Source organism: Poeciliopsis prolifica, unplaced genomic scaffold, assembly GCF_027474105.1.
Source record: "Poeciliopsis prolifica strain line A6 unplaced genomic scaffold, Auburn_PproV2 SCAFFOLD145, whole genome shotgun sequence".
In the NCBI taxonomy this organism is placed as follows: domain Eukaryota; kingdom Metazoa; phylum Chordata; class Actinopteri; order Cyprinodontiformes; family Poeciliidae; genus Poeciliopsis; species Poeciliopsis prolifica.
The window spans coordinates 117,698-132,937 of record NW_026562520.1 but is presented as its reverse complement, the minus strand read 5'-3'; the positions used below and the strand labels follow the sequence as shown (position 1 = coordinate 132,937).

General features: G+C 40.4%; 1 long non-coding RNA gene and 2 pseudogenes across 1 annotated transcript; 1 reads left to right on the top strand and 2 right to left on the bottom strand.

Moving 5' to 3' along the window:
- The first annotated feature begins 908 nt into the window (after positions 1–908).
- On the top strand, positions 909–5,682 carry LOC129355778 (V-type proton ATPase subunit E 1-like; annotated as a pseudogene).
- Positions 5,683–5,736: 54 nt separating this feature from the next.
- LOC129355779 (uncharacterized) lies at positions 5,737–6,458 on the bottom strand. Its single transcript, XR_008605318.1, has 2 exons — positions 5,911–6,458; positions 5,737–5,869 (listed from the first exon to the last, which is right to left on the bottom strand). It is a non-coding gene; the product is annotated as an uncharacterized LOC129355779 (long non-coding RNA).
- Positions 6,459–7,557: 1,099 nt separating this feature from the next.
- On the bottom strand, positions 7,558–14,398 carry LOC129355777 (mitochondrial glutamate carrier 1-like; annotated as a pseudogene).
- Between the last annotated feature and the right edge of the window lie 842 nt (positions 14,399–15,240).

Here is a 15,240-nt window from a genome sequence, read left to right as displayed (position 1 = left end):
CCATGGCGTGAAAACTCGAGCCTTAAAACGCTGTGGAGAAGCGCCGTTCAGAAGACACATCGGGTTTTCCGCCAGTGTGAGAGTTTCAACCTGGACAATCTGGTGGGAAATCTGGCTTTCCGAATATCCTGAACTTCAATTTACAGTCAAGGAATTTAGATAAATTGCTTTTATGTAGAATATTTATATGGGAGAGTACATTAATGACAAAAACTCATGTGCTTAAAATTCACTCATACTTTCTAACAATATACAAACCACATAATAATAATAATAATAATAATAATAATAATAATAATAATAATAATAATAATAATAATAATAATAATAATCATAATAATAATAATAATAATAATAATAATAATAATAATAATAATAATAATAATCATAATCATAATAATAATAATAATCATCATCATCATCATAATAATAATAATAATAATTATTATTATATTATAATAATTATAATAATAATAAATACATAATGATGGGTGACAACAAAGCCCTTTAAAATCCAAATGTTTAGATATTAATATGTATTTGTATGACAATAAATAAATATTCTTCTTATTATTGCCATTGTTGTTGTTATTATAGAAATTGGGAAAAATATTAGAAGAGAACAAATTCCGACTTCCGAGGTAAATGGAACGCAGCATAACTGTATTTTTGCAGAACGCAGCAAAGATGCCACTCCCAATATGGCCGACAGGTCAAAGCTCTGTCTCTCTGGTTTATGAAGGGCCCGCCCTCCATCTTTACTACTTTGGGAGAATTTGCTGAAAAAAGATGTTTGTGCTGCTCTAAAATGAAAGCATGTGGAACTTTAACGGGAAAAATATGATAAACAATTAATTAAAACAAGGGTATAAACGGTTCTACTTGTGGGCCAAATTTAAAAAGTTTGACCGGAAGTCCTGTGTCGTAAACTCGGGGAGAAAAGCTGGTTGGGCTCGACACGGCGCCTCCTTCGCTGCTGTATAAAAGTTGAATTTTTACGCTCCAAACTACAAGAAACAGCAGAAACATGGCGCTCACCGACGCAGACGTCCAGAAGCAGGTGAGGATGAAACCGCCTTTTTTAAAAAAAACGTTTTATTCCAGCGGATAAACTGGAAGAACATCCTGGAGCAAAACATCCTGTTTACATCGATCTGGACACTAGAATGCTGCAAGTTACAGTACAGCTGAGTTAAATAATAATTGCCCAATATTAATAATCAAAATAATCCGCCTTTTGTTTGCATTTATGTTTCTGTATGAAAGTTCAGTCACTGGAACCAGTCACTGAGACCAGTAGTCACTGGAACCAGTCACTGGAACCAGTCCAGTCACACAAACCAAGTTTCTGTTGACAAGTCAAAGGTTCATTGGAGAGAAATGTCAGTGAATGCAGAAAGTCCGACTGAAATGGGACAAAATGGGGGGAAAAATACTTTTAAAAAATCACAATCAGCAAATAATCAACTTCATTATGACCATAGATCACAGAAGAGCAAGTTCCCTAAGAACAGCCATCTTGGTAGGCTGCAAGTCTGCCTTAACTTGCAGATAAAAGCTACATTAGCAAAGCTAATTTTAGTAGTTGTTACTGTAGTACAGCAAGTGCTTCAGTAAATATCACTGATATTTATTTTTGTATTATTCAGGGGTTGGTACAGTACTCAAAAATTGTAATGTGTAGTAGTTGTAATGTTTTCATAGTTCAAAGTTTGTGTCTAGTTTATTGTTGTCATAGCAACTCCATATCAACTCTCATTGCACTTGGTTATGGCTGCCTACCAAGATGGCTGTCAGCTACAAAAATTCCCAGAAGTGTGGCGTCACATTGCAAATTCATTGTTATCACAATATCCAATATGATGATCCCAAAAAACTGCAACAAATGCTGACTAATCATTTCCAGACGATGCATTCAGGCTCTTTGTGCCTGTTTTTATATTTACCTGGGGAGCACCACAGGGCACTGCACTCTCACCATTCCTTTTGTCTTCGGGATAAATACTCGGATGGGTCAGGGATCCGTTTGAATACAAAGATACTGAAAGAATGCAGAAAAAGAAGTTTTCTGAAATGTGTTTTAAACGTTGACAACCCCAGAGAGGAGCAGCTCCATGAACTCCATGAACTTCATGGAGCCTCCAGTCTGATTCTTTGACTTCAGTCCTGATGACGTTAGACCTGCTGTTTCTGAGGGAAATCCAGAGGAACCAGTCATCCCATCTGATGGTTGAAAAACCTGAACAATAGATTAGAAATTATACATATTTCAGCTCCTATGTCTATTTATTCAATAATTTAGTAGAAAAAAAATGCGTTTTTGAATTGAAAATGTTGCTTATTTTGCTGTCAATTAACTCGACTACCACTGGAGTTAAATGAAAGATTCAGACTTAAACCTTGGTGTGAGTTTCATCTGTTTTGTGGCTGCAGATCAAACACATGATGGCGTTCATCGAGCAGGAGGCCAGCGAGCGAGTCGAGGAGATCTTAGCCAAGGTAACGGACGTTCAGCTCAGAACGTCCACTTCCGTCACAGCGACCCGTAACGGACCGGGATGTTTGCTTTCAGGGAGAAGAAGAGTTTAACATCGAGAAAGGTCGCCTGGTGCAAACCCACCGGGTGAAAATTATGAGTTACTATGAGAAGAAGGAGAAGCAGATTGAACAACATAAGAAAATGTGAGTTTTTAAGGTTTGTGTTCTTTAGTGTGGCTTCTGGAGGTCAGAGCGATGTTCTCATCAGGAATCGTCTCTCCTCAGCCAGATGTCCCAACTGAAGAACCAAGCCAGGCTGAAGGTGCTGAAGGCCCGAGACGACATGGTGACGGTCAGATCCTCAAACCTTTTAACCCATTTCACAGAAACTCACCAGCCTTAAACTGCCCCGCAATAACTCAACATTTTAACATATGCAACCTGAAATTAAATTATTGTCTTAACTCACTTATTGCTGTTTTCTTTGTTCATCTTAATGAGAAGGATGATGCTGTTTTGTAACAGCCACTCACCTTTGCAAATATTAAGTCGGGAGAGTTTTTAGTTATTTGCAGATTCTGAAAGTGTGGATTCAGTTTTGACAAACACATGAAAATCTAAAGAGAAATCCTGTTTTCTGCAATAATAACCTGAAATGTTATAATTTATAATCTAGAAGCATAGTAAATAAAAATAGACTTGAGTTGCTTTGGCAGAAACAAAAACCTTCTGCACTATTAAATATAAAAATTAGACACCCATTTTCATCAATTGTATTTAGTTGCCGGTTGAATCACTTTTAATTAAATAAAAATAACAATAAGTGCAAGCAGAGCAATTGGGTCAAAAGAATCGACAGATTAATACTTTCAGCAGGTCTGACTTGGCTGCCAATGTTTTCTTTCCACCGATATCTTTAGTTTTTCTGCTGAGTGACCTGCAGTACCGTGTGAACCACCAGGGGGCGCCCGCAGTTTGAGAACAATTGGTTCTGCACCATGCAGAAACTATGCAGAAGTGCTTGAGAAAAGGTTTTCTGAGATAAGCGGCTCTTAAAAACTTCAACTTGTGTTTATGTTCAGGATCTGCTGAGTGAGGCTCGACAAAGAATCGCTGACATCGTCAAAGACCCGACAGGTACGCCAAGCTGCTGGAGGGTCTGCTGCTGCAGGTGAGCTGAGAATCATAAGTAATGCTTCACCAAGAACAGTGGTGGGCGACCCTAGATAAAGAAGTTAGCATCTCTAACCTTGAAGCATAAACATTGGTTCTGCTAATGCTAAGGGCGTCTACAGCCTTCAGTCCAGACTGCAGACCTTTTAAAAAAAGGAAACTCAGTTTTTTGGTAGCAAAAATTTTGTTATTTTTAAAGAACCACGTTTTATTTCTGTGTTTAGATTTTAAATTAAAGAAAAGCAAGACTTTTTAAAACATACTACCATTGGTGTTTTTAGTGTGATTCTGTTTTAAAATATCTATACATCAACGCAGATGTTGAACTTCATTCAACTGAACATTTTCTAAACAACCAAATAAATGAACAACTTTGAATTTATCCAGGAAAACTCATTTATGGGAAGCTAAGTATGCTAGACCTTTTTGAAGTTAGCTGAAGCGCTAAGCAAAAGGTTAGCTTGGCTGTTAGCTGGCTGTTAGCTTGGCTGTTAGCAGGTTAGCGTAAGTGTGCCCACTACTTACGCTAACCGTGTTTTTTTGATTTATTGCTACATTTTAGGGCTTTTACCAGCTGCTGGAGCCTAAAGTCACCGTCCGCTGCCGGCAGCAGGATGTTGACATGGTTCAGGTAGTCTAGCTTTTCTGCTTTGCGCTGGTGACGGTTTGGGTTGGTGAAATAAAGCTGTGTGCTGTGACTGCAGGCTGCAGTGGATAAGAACATCACTATCTACAAGGAGACGGTGAAGAGCAACATAACTGTCCGGGTTGACCAGGATCACTTCCTTCCATCAGACATGTAAGATGGTCAAATCCATCACAGTTTTAATTTAATCATCTCCTCATGTGATGCAGCTGTTTGGAACCAGATTTGAACCCTGCAGCACAGTGGACCGGCGGACCAGCGGCTGCTGCTGATGCGTTCAGTTAAAGTAAATCTGTCCTGCGTTTTCACAGCTGCGGCGGCGTTGAAGTCTATAACAGTAATGGAAAGATTAAGGTTTCCAACACCCTGGAGAGCAGACTGGATCTCGTAGCACAGCAGGTATTATACATTACACAAAGTGCAGAAATTTGGATTACTAGGTAAAATCATAGCATGTAGTTCTGCTGTGTGTCTGCAGGGGGCAGCATAACTCTATCAGTAGGAAAAACCTGAAAACTTCAGAATGTTTTCAGCCTTTTGCGTTTTTAAGTGTTTGTTCATTTTGGGTTCAAACCCGGTTCCTGTTTGACCCAAAAGCTGAAAATGTTTCTAAAATATGTTGAACATGTTCTGAAGTCTGGATGAAGCCAAACAGTTTTCAAAACTTCAACATGATAGAATATTGATCAGGCTAATAAATTTATTTTTATGTTACAAGAACATTGTCACAATAATACAAGAAAAAACTCATAGTAGAATAAAGTAGCAATTAAATGACAAAATCGGAATATTACTGGAATAATCATAATGAAACGAGAATAAAACTGTAATAATGCGAGAATACAGTCTTGGTAGCATGAAAATCATAATTGTGGGAGAATAACGTAGTAATTATATGCAAACTCCTACACAAAAATAATTTAAAAAGAGACATGTTGAGCATCTTGTGAAGTTATATTTTGGTGCTTAGACATTAAATTATTAGCATCAGTATTTTGAAACAATTTCTCTGTTTAGAAGAAAGAACCACTGACTTTCTGAGTTAATCAGACCTTAATGAATCTATCAGCGTTTTTTCCTCATTAAAACAAACGGCGCCGCCCTCTCCTTCCAGATGATGCCTGAAATTAGAGAGATCTTATTCGGTTCCAACCCCAACCGCAGATTCTTGGATTAATTTGAGGAGAACATCGGTGGAAACGTCAAGGTGACCCCTGACCTTCCTCGCAGGAGAGCGATTGACGTTTTCAGGTCAAACTAAACTGATCAGTGTTTTCAGAAAACGTCTGGGCTTAAACGTAACCCAGCAGTAGCTCTTATGTCCTCCTTACCTTCTGCAAATACGGGATGCATAAACTGAAATCTGCTGCTGATATTGTTGGAAAACATTTTTAAGTTTATTTGATGTTTAACAGCCAAAATAAACAAATTGGAGTCAGTTTAACATGTTGGAGATCTCTTTATTTACAGTGTGTAAACAGTTTTCTCTACAGAACAGGACAAAGGTAGTTGCTATGGAAACACGTCTGTCTGGTATTACAATGCAAAAACAAAACAAGCTGTTGGCGCCACCTGTGGCGCCACCTGTTGGTGGCGCCACCAGGTGGCGCCACCTGGTGGCTTTAAGTATTGGCGGTTGGTAAGACGAGGCGCCTTACTAAACTGCTTCTGTCTAATATTTAAAACTGTCCTGTCTAAATTTGAATTCTAGCAAAATATTACCACTTCCAGCTACTGGGGTAATTTTAAAGTGGGGTTTTGTTGAGATGTTACAAGCAGTCAGTATCTTCACTTTGATGGAATGGAGTTATTTCAGGTTGTCATGTTTGTGTTGCAGTAAAAAGCAGGTACTCATGTAAAAGACACTAAATCTGTGTAAATGTTCCCTGTTTTCTGTCTATTATCAACAAAATGACATTTTATTTGTTAAATGACAGAAAAACGAGGCATATTTTTAATATTTGCCATCCAATTGCTTTGCTGATTAATCTTGTTTGAACAGGAGAAACTTCGTGCACCAGGAAGTTGAACCAACAATGAACCAGATATGTGGAAACACAATTTTCTGTTCCTGACATTTTTCCTGATTTCTTTTGATATCTAACCAGGAAGCGTCTGAGCTGCTGCCTCAAAGGGCCTCTTCAGGTTTTCCTTCATTTAAACTGAAACGTAGTGAATTGACTTCTCAGAACTGGACAAAGATCGTTTTTTGGGTTAGTGCTTTTGCTAACTTTGAAAAGATTTTATGTACTTGATGTCACTTGAATGAACTTTTCTTGATAAAATACGTGGCTGTTTGTACAGTTATGTGACGTTTGATGTGCTGCAGTTTGGTTACTGACTGCTGCGTGGCGGTCAGACTTCTGCTGATCCCCTATTGTGCAGAACAATTTTTTCATGTGAGTAATGTTTATATTCATGCTCTTATTTTGAAGTGGATGACGACAGCAGCTCTGTTTCCATTCCAAATCAAGTAATTTTATTTGTTAAAGTGATAGATTTATATCCTTATTCTGACATTTAGCAAAAAGAAATAATGTTGGTGATCCTGACTGATCTAAAACAAAAAATCTCCATATTTAATGTTGGTGAGAAATAAAAAAGTTTGAATAGTTTAATAAACGTTTTGGCAGCAGTCGTCTGGCTCGGTGAAGGTTTAGAGAACTGCTCTGATGTTGGAAATGTTTCATCACGGCATAAATTACTGCGACTCCACAGATTAGCTTTTAGCTTCAAGGTCTGAAGCTCAGATACTGACTTTCTGTATCTTCTGTACAGAATCCCACTTTAAAAACAAAATCCTTTAACATGTTACAAGACATAAACTTTAACACTAAGAGGATCGATAAGGCGTTGATTGCATTGTCCTTTGTTGTTGTGCGCACATTATTTGAAGCAAACCATAAATAAGGAGGGAAATTTATCTTTATTATTGTTCTTATTTGAAGTGAAAGTGAAAAACGGCTGCTGCGTGTTGTCCTGCAGTCTAACCTGTGGCCTTTTAGCAGGAAGTGAGCTGTGTTGTAAATTGAAATGTACGCTATTACAGGGATTAAAGGAATTACCATCAGATTAACAAATGACCTTATAGAGGTTGGCTCCCAGTCCAGCAGAAGACCAGATTACAACTGTGACCTACAGGAAGGAGTGGGAGGACTGCGTAACGGAGCTGCTGCTTTAAGCAGATAGAAAATAAATGGGTCACACTCACTGTCAGGCATTTTAGTTTAGCAGCTGTAAAAATATCCAGCAGTTTCTTTCTTTACAGCCAGCGGGAGAAACGTCCTTCAGGTGAAGGGAACACCTGGACTCGGGTTAGTTACTCCGGACCTTGTTGACCCATCAGAACCTCACTGCCAGGCGGTGAAACCAGAGAAACTCCATTTTTCTGGAGAATGAAGCTGGGATTCTCCTTCGTGTTCCTCTTCACCGCCGCCAGTCACCGCTATCCCAGTAAACCCAGAACCGCCTCCCCGACCCCCAGGAAGTAGACGCCCTGCGCGATGCCGAAGAGGGGAGCGATGACTAGAGCCCGGCATGCCGCGCCCTTCAGGAACGCCGACGGTCCTTCCCGCCTCATGATGCGTCTGGAAGATTCAGAGAAATGACGACTTAAAGCTGCAGTGTGTAACTTATGAGAATATAGATTTTTATGACGTATTTGTTGAAACTTCAGTTTTAAGAGAGATGCAGGAAGGAGTCGTGAAGCCCTTTGCTCAGCAGTCTTACCTTGTGCAATCAACAATTCCTCTGTACGAATCTTCACCGTCGCCTTTTTGCAGAGTCTGCAGGCGAGTCTTTATCACTGGTAACATTTAAAGAAAAAAATCTCTAATTTATGCTATTTGCAGTATGAAAACATACAGATATACAAATTGATCTTCATTGACGCTCTCCATCCAATCTGCCTGAGCTTGATTTGTTTCCCAAAGAAGAATCAACAAAAAGTCTCTAAAAATGCAACGTCTGCAAACAGAAACACAAAATGAACGTGGAACTTGATTACAACTTTGAAACAAGTTAATTAATATCCCTTTGGGGTCAATAAAGTATTTTTGATTTTGAATTGAAGGGTTTGTAATTAATCACAATTAACATTTTCAAAACTAAACAGACAAAGTAAGCAGCATTTTTAACTGAAAACCTGTTTTTGCTGTTAAATTATTGAATAAATAGTTAAATGAGCTCAACAACAACAATATTTATAGTTTTAATCAGGTCTTCAGGTTCTTCAAACAAAGAGTTCAGGAAGCCCTGATCATTCATGGCCATTAGCATTAACTGCTGCATGTTTAGCATCGAGATTCTATTTCAGGCTAATAGAATTTAGCCTGAACACAACAATAATTTCCCATCAGGTCAGTTTGGAAGCAGAAATGAACCCCAGAGGTCCAGCAGCATGCAGCAGCAGCTGCTGCTGCATGCTGCGTAACGGAGCTGCAGCATGATGTTCATTTGTAACATCATTTTCCTTCCACTTTCTGTCATTTCCCTTTTCACACGTGGCTTGTGATAAAATCCCATTAAAACGCATTTAAGTGTAATGCACTATATGTGTCCATGTCGCCGCTGCTCACCGTCCAGCGGCGTGACGGCCACTGCTGCCACCGAGCCGGCGGAGCAGCCGGCCACGAAGGACTGCCAGAACGGCGCCTGGGCCTGACATCCGCCTGGCCCTCGCTGCCCTCCCGGCCCAGAGCGTTGAGGTTGGCAAACAGAGGGAAATAGATCATGGAGAAAGGTACATCCCTGCAACAAAACATTAGAAAAGTTGGGAAAAAAACGATGGAGTGATGAGATTAATAGCAGCGTAACAACCAGACATAGCTGCAGGACTCCATTGATCTATTGATCATAGATCGTCAGAAACTGGATCAGTAACAACAGACCTGCAAGCTGCTCAGAGAATAATAGTTTGAAAAAATGATATGCAATAAGAAATAGAATTTGATAGATATTTATTACATTGCAAGTAATTTACAGCTTCTTCATTTTGTTTTTTAAAAACATAAGTTTAATTCAAAAGTCTAATAATGATACTGCCATAAACTGTTTTATAAAACAGAATTTTTAACATAATGAAGAGACTATTGCTGTTATGTGTTGCTTTCATGTATGTCAAGAAAATTCTTTGAATTTACAAAATAAATGCCTGAATCATAAATCTCACAGTCTCGACCCTCTCCAGTCCCTCTGCGACCCCGATGTGTTGCAACCCCCATGTTGAAGACCTCTGATTATGCTAAACCTGCAGAGATCTGCAGGGATATGGATAATTTTGCACAAACTTGTAAATTGTAAACTTTGCTCTAAAAAGAACAGATTTACAGATTTTTACTCTGTTTGCGTCTGAGGGTGTGAAAACGTTTCCTCGGCGTTTCGTTGCAGGTGTTTTCTCTGACCTCATCAGGGTCGCGCCTGCGCCCCGGTACAGGCCGGCCAGGCCACGGGTCTTCAGCAGATCCGCCGTGATGCCGGTCGCCGAGGGCCGCCGCACCGCCGGGGCCACGAGCGACGGCGCCGGACCGGGAGCCGCCGCCGCCTGGGTCGGAGCCGCCACGGGTCGCTGTGCGGCTGCAAACGGAAAACACCGGAAGTCAGGCAGCAGAGACTCCTGCGCTCCGACTCTGGGAAAGTCCTGAAAGCCTCACCCAGCCGTCCTGCGTCCTGCAGCTGGATCTTCAGCATCTCCATGGGAGTGGTGACGACCACCTGGCAGGTCCCTGCCCCGCACCCCGCCAGGACCTCCCCCCACAGGGGCAAATGCCTGGGGCAGAGCAGTGGGTTACACACTGGTCAGTACACAGACACTGCATGCATTAAGTATGGAAGCCCATTTCTGCCATGAAATAAAAAACAAAAGGCCAGCAGGAAGTCATAATTATGAGTTTTAAAGTCATAATTCCAAGAACAAAATTGATCTATGCCAATAAAAGTACAAATTCAGTTTTAAAGTTCTAATTACAAGAATAAAAGTACTTCTTATGAGTTTTATTCTGGTAATTATTTGTCTTTCATGGTGGAATTGGGCTTCTACAGAAATGGATTTATATCACTAAAAAATCACAAGTAACATTTAGAAATTTTCCACAAGTGGTTGCAGTTTCCCCACCTCCTACTAACGGATCTGATTAACTCCCTTCTAACGTGTCAGTGTTGGTGCATCAAATGACAGGAGAAGATAAATTACCCGTCCTTTGAAAGTTTTTGTCTGAAGACGTCGTTGGCGGCCAGTTTGATGGCTTTTTCTGGCGTAACGAGCGTGAGGTTTACGGCTGCTCCTGAAAACAACAAACAGGCCGACGTTTGTCTCCACAAATAGAAACAGGCCTAAAAAGCAGCTTAGCGGGTCACTATAGAGCACAGATGGTTCACTGGTTTCCACCGTAAAAAGATTTAAGCTCTGCAGGACAACAACATCGTAGTTTTGTGGATTAGATACCTCGGTAGCATCCGAAATAGCCCTCGGCTCGCACCGTCTTTGCCAGACAGTCAAACCTTTAGAACAACAAAAAACAGCCATTACATTTCTCATCAGGTTATGTTCACAACATATTCTGCAGAGGGGTGAATTAGCAGTCTTATTTCTTCATAGATGGAATAAGACTGCTATTCCAAGCCATCCTGGCTTTTTAAAGCGAATAAGTTGAGAAAATGGTGTCTAACTGTGTTGCAGAGAAGTTTTCCCAGATATTTTCCATGCATGAGTCACAGGAAACCCACAGGCAGCTGAGCATGAACAGGACGGCCACGCCCGGCCAGCAGATGTGTGCTGATCAAACCTCTGGGTCGCTGTGCTGCTGAAGGGCAGCGGCTCAGCCTGCTTCTGCTTTTCTGTCTCTCTACGCGTCTTCAGCTCTGATAATATGAGCGAATATGAAATAACTGGAGCTGTAAGAGCTAATATCATCATAAAAACACAGATTTGACTGAGTTTAGAGCAGCTTCCCTTTGAGACTTCAACACAAACCTCACAGATTTCCAAACTTTATGCCATTTGGCCCATAATTATCAACTGCAAATATCACTTTTAAAATGTACAATCACCAAAAATATTGTGATTTTTTTTAACCTACTCAACAATAAAACAAGCATGAACTGTTTGATTAAGCAGATGAGATTTCTTTCTTTCTTTGTAGATTGTAGCTTCAAATAGTTTTTGGATTGTTTTGAATAAAAAACATCAGGCCTGTTATTTTGGGCTAAACTGAAGAAAACTGAATACATTTATTTCACCTGTTGTTTAGGATTTGGGTCAGTCTTCACTTGAAAACACTTCCTGTATTTAGCCAAGTTTTAATACAGCAAATATAAGCAGATTTGAGTTGCTTATATAAGTCGGCCCTGGAGGGCCGGCGTCCTGCACGTCTTACTTCTCTGCCTGGTGGAAGCACCACCTCCTCAGCAGGTTCTTCATCTGTGATGCTAACCTGGGAGAACTAAAGCATGCAGGACGCCGGCCCTCCAGGGCCGCCTTTTGGCACCCCGGCTGTACAGTGTAAGTCAATAAGTAGATGTTCCAGTTATCATGACAACAAAACAAAACCAGGAAGTTTGGGAAAAAAACGATCTCATTTTTGTAAATAGATTTAAATGTAAAAGTCATACTTTGTCCTAATTTACCTGTTGGTTTGCTGCCAAAGCAAATTCCTGAATTCGTAGCAGAACAAGCTGAGCTCCACCAGCTGCAGCCTGACGACTGGTTCTGACTTTCTTCAGCTTTATTGGTCAACCAGTTCAGATGTTTGAAAAATACATTTGTTTGGAAATAACAACAGAAATGAGTTTATGGATGGAGAGAGTGTCTTACTGCTCTTCATCCTTAAAATAATTTTTAAGTGTTTCCACAGATTCTTATTTGGATTTATGCCTGGACTTTAACTAGGCCATTTTAAGCCGTGCATCTGCTTTGGTTCAAGCCGTCCCATAATGTCTCTGGCTGTTTGTTCAGGGTGGTCGTCCTGCTGGAAGGGGAACCTAAACCCGAGTCTCAGCTCTTCTGCAGCATCAAACACATTTTCACTCCAGGATTGTCCTGGATTTAGTAGCTAAAGCTAAATCCTTAGCTTTAAACTAAGCTAAATATTTAGCTTAATGATTGAATATTCAGTTTTATATCTTGCAATGTATAAATAAGTGAATTAATCATATGGTGAAAATATGACTTTCACAAATTCATCCCTATTTTTATTCCTCTTATGATGAGTTAAGTAACATAAATCAGGAGTGTTAGTTTTCGACTGAATCAGATGGCCAAAAATGTTTCTTTTTTAAACTAAAAATGCTGAAGTTATTCTCTGATTTTTTTTCTGCTTCACAATAAACTAGAAAAAAACTAAACTTAGCGTGAAATATTTTAAACAATGGATAAATCACTGTAGATTCAAACCATACAAAGTATTTTGCCTCATCCACATTGATCATTAATTTAAGCTTGATTGTAAACTTACAGAAGTGTCTAGCATCATTTTGAGGAGATGCAGCTCAGATATTGTTAATGTTTGGAGGAAGAGAGATCTGTTTGAACATCAGGAGTTGTGCAGGCAACCCGTCTCCGTCTGTTTGGCCAGATCAGTTACAGGAGCAGATTACGGCCGTGGAGGAAATCCCACTCACATTCCCTGGTAGACCTGGACGCCCTGCTGGTTCTGGAGGCGGGTCTTCGCCAGGTCAACAGGAAACACACATGTGACACCAACCAGGCCCGCCACGCCCCCGTTGATCAGCTTAGCAGGGAGACTGAAAGGGACCAACCACACACACACACACACACACGCACACACACACACACACACACGCACACACACACACACACACCCACACACACACACACACACACCACACGCACGCACACACCACACACACACACACGCACACACACACACGCACGCACACGCACACACACACGCGCGCACACGCGCGCGCACACACGCGCGCACACACACGCGCACACACACGCGCACACGCACGCACACACGCGCGCACACACGCGCGCGCACACACGCGCACACACGCGCACACACACGCGCGCACACACCCACGCACACGCACACACACACACACAGATGTAGAAATGAAATAAAAACTCGGTCTGCACCATGCGAAGTATAAACATTAAGACTGGAGCTCTGATAGAGCCAAAAAAGTACATATTTTGTTGGTTCTAATATTTTTTCAGTAAAATTTGCTTAATTTAGTTATAATTTTTCTCCTTTTATGTTTTACTTTGGATCCTTAAAAAATACACTTTAATTGGAGTCAGATATAATAGATTTTAGTGTTCTTTTATAATTGGATAAAAAATAAATGTGGATATTTAAGAAAAACATAAAAACAAATTTAGACATGTAAAAAAGAAGTTTATTTCTTTGCTGTAATAAATCACAACACTAGAGCTTTCCTGCCAACATGAGCCACAACAATTTAACTTCCCTTTGGGATCAATAAACATTTTTGAATTTGAATAAAGTTTGATTAGAAAATCACATCATGAAACTCCCAGTTTTGTTGGATAAAAAGGCCTTTGCTTTTCTTTCTACTGCGTCTGTAAATTTGCAGTTTGCAGCTGCATCAGTGTTTGAACAGGTATTGTTTCCTGACATTTGTACTTTTTTATGGTATTTCTAAAAGGTTTACATGCAGTAAGTATAATGCAAAAAATCCAAATGATTTAATATTCCATCCTCATTTCTATAGCTGCAGCTGCTGTGATGTTTTCTCTTCTGGTGGAGTTTCCTAAGTGTTTGCTTTATTTTGGTACCAAGATTTCTGAAATAGAGTTTGTAATTGATGAGAAAAAATAAAAATAAACTATATTTTGGTATATTGCTACAGAAAACACTGTGACTTTGTCCTAAGGTGAGTAAAGCAGACAGTTTCTTACCTGACCTTCTTGTCTCCCATGTTAGTGTTTTCGGGGCTCTTTGCCTTCCTCCAACGCTCCTCCTGTCGTCCTCCAGGTGTTTCTTCAGCTCTCACCTGCTACAATCCCGAACCAGATGATTTATTTAGCTGAGAAATGCAGTCTGGGTGGACGGCCTCCTTTGTGCTGCTCCACAGCTGGAAGCTGAATTTGGTTTGAGGTGCAGAAAAGCCACGACTTCAGACACATGGATTACATAAAACACACACTTATGGTTCTGCAAAGTCCTGCCGTTATTTACCTGCAGGTTTGTACCGTCAGGTTTTTATGCTTTCTGAAACTCATTCATACGACTTCAGTTGCAAATCCTGTCAAACTTCAGTATCTTTAGTGTCTCTAATCTGTCAGCTGGAAGGAGGGCAGAGCTGCGATGAAAGGTTTGTCGCTGTCATTTAACTGCACTTTCTAAAACAAATAACCAAACAGGAAATGTTTAAGCAAACAGTCTGACAGGCTTGTTTGTTTCTGTTAGTTTTTCAGACTTTTTGAGAAATGTGTGGCGGACCGTAAGCATCTGCTCCTGCTTCCTTAGTGTCATCTTTTTCTCCGATTTCTATTTTCCCTTCACACTCTCATTAATCTCCCTCTCTTAATCCTTCCATCTCCATTCTGTCTATTTTTACCGGAGTAAACCTTCACTCTATCCCTTAGTAACACTTTGCATCACCTCCCAACGCCTCCGCCGCCTCCTCTTTCAGGAACTTTACTACCACAATAATCATTGTTCTCAGCTGAACTCATTCTTTTCCAGTGGAGCCTTTAACTGAGTCTCTTTCAGTGAAACTTTCCTTTCACACACACAGTAGTGACTCTGCCAAAACACAGACAAGGGTGCCTCAACCCAAACCAACATCCAGCTCCCACAAAAAAAAACTGCTCTAAGGAATCCTAAATGCACAGCAGTGAGACAACGTTCAGGAAAAAATCTTACCTTTCCTCTGTCAGTTCATCAGGATGAAGATGTCTGCTTTCCTTTCAGCACAGCAACTGGTAGTCAAGCGAGAGCAACGAGAGAAAACCA